The sequence below is a fragment of the Cyclopterus lumpus genome, chromosome 4 (assembly GCF_009769545.1).
Source record: "Cyclopterus lumpus isolate fCycLum1 chromosome 4, fCycLum1.pri, whole genome shotgun sequence".
Lineage (NCBI taxonomy): Eukaryota > Metazoa > Chordata > Actinopteri > Perciformes > Cyclopteridae > Cyclopterus > Cyclopterus lumpus.
In genome coordinates this window covers 7,672,701-7,674,473 of record NC_046969.1, presented here as the reverse complement: position 1 = coordinate 7,674,473, position 1,773 = coordinate 7,672,701, and positions in this window count along the sequence as shown.

Here is a 1,773-nt window from a genome sequence, read left to right as displayed (position 1 = left end):
GGAAACAAGCCTCGTGTATTCATGTGCTGCGTCACAACACCACAGAGCCTGATCGCTGAATGTTACGGTACCTCTTAACTTTGTACGCCACAGATCATCTGCAGAATCGCTCATTTGTTGACTTAATAAGTCTAACATCCGACACCTTTCACGTTAAACCTTCCCTCGTAATATTAGTTATGTTCAAGTGTACAGGATGGGCAGACAGGAAGGTCTAATCTTCTTTGGGGTCCTCATCTTACTCCCAACCACCCAAAAAAAAGCACCAATATCAATTTTTTCTTCTTCTTTCTTCCATTAGATATATCAAATAAAAAATCATATTTATACTCTCTGTAACAATTATGATAAGTTTATTCTGTCGCAGTCCTTCACGCCTTTAAGTGTGAAAAGTTGCGTTTGTGTTGTTTTGGCTCATATTCTCACAACATAATGGAACGTGTGCATCAACAAAATACCAACGTGACCAGTTTGCATATAAAGCCCTACATACAAAAAGGACATGCGACATGGCATTCTCACAATATTTGCAGATGAAAAAAAAAAAAAAACACAACGAATCACTGCTCCTGGATTTTGCAGCCCCGTGTTAAATTCTGTATACTCTCACCCTCAGGTTTTGTTTCGTGGTGACGTCCATGCTCTCCTTGCTCTTACTCATTCAGTGCCACCGGTCTCTTAAATGTCGGCCAGTACAAAACAACAATTCTTAGAGAATTAAACTCCCTCGGTTTAATGGAGCGTGCCCATATTACCATCATTGGCTCTGCATGCCACATGTTGCACATCTGGAGCACTAAACTGTACAATCTATTTATTTTGACTGTTTTTATGTCTTTGTGTGAATGTTTGTGGGAAGTTTCAGCCCCTCCAAAAAAATAAAAAAATAAAACACAAATGATAGATTAAAAGGAATTACTTACTTTGAAATATATATGGTGGTATGTATATTTAAAATGTTTCTATTATATGTGTACGTTAGTGTTATTCCTATATACTGTAATATTGCAAAATGCGGAGAAAAAATGATACTGTGTAATTTCCCTTTTTGTTTTCATAGGTTTAGTGATTATAATGCTAAAACTAATCCAGAACCTGAAATAATTTTAGGGGACTAGTTGAGCTGCTTTCAAGTTGTCGAATCGTGACGTTTGTGTAGCTATTGATCTAATTCACATCTTTCTTCTGTGTTTTTGACATTTTACAGTACATTTGGACATGAAGATATATATATATATATATATATAGTATTATTCACAGAAGGATATATTACATTACTCAGCTACAGACCGTTACAGTGCCTTTATCGTACAGTATGACTCACTGTTTCTCCGCAGTTCAGATGGATAAAACCTATCGGAGGTTTTGCATTCAAAACCTGTCTAACACAATCATATATTTAAGATTGTTTCAGTGTCAGATTCAAGATGATTGTGATTACGGGAAGAGCACCACGCTTTCATCTGACTTTGAGCTGTGCAGCGACGAAGATGATGAGCATGTTTTGATGTGATGTTTTCTTTTTAAGTAAGCCCTCCATGTCATGTCTGCACAGTGTTATCTCTATTTTCTTACTGGAGAAAGTGACGTGTATGTTTCCTTCACAGGTTTCCGGTTTACAACATGAATGCCAGTTTCTCATTTGCTGTTTTATTTGTTTTGATTTGGTCCATCTGTCAATACTCTCTATAACTCCCCTACACCTGTCTGTGGCTCTCAGCTACACACCCATTGGTTCCTAGAAGAAGTACATCTTCTAAAAAGCACCTTCGA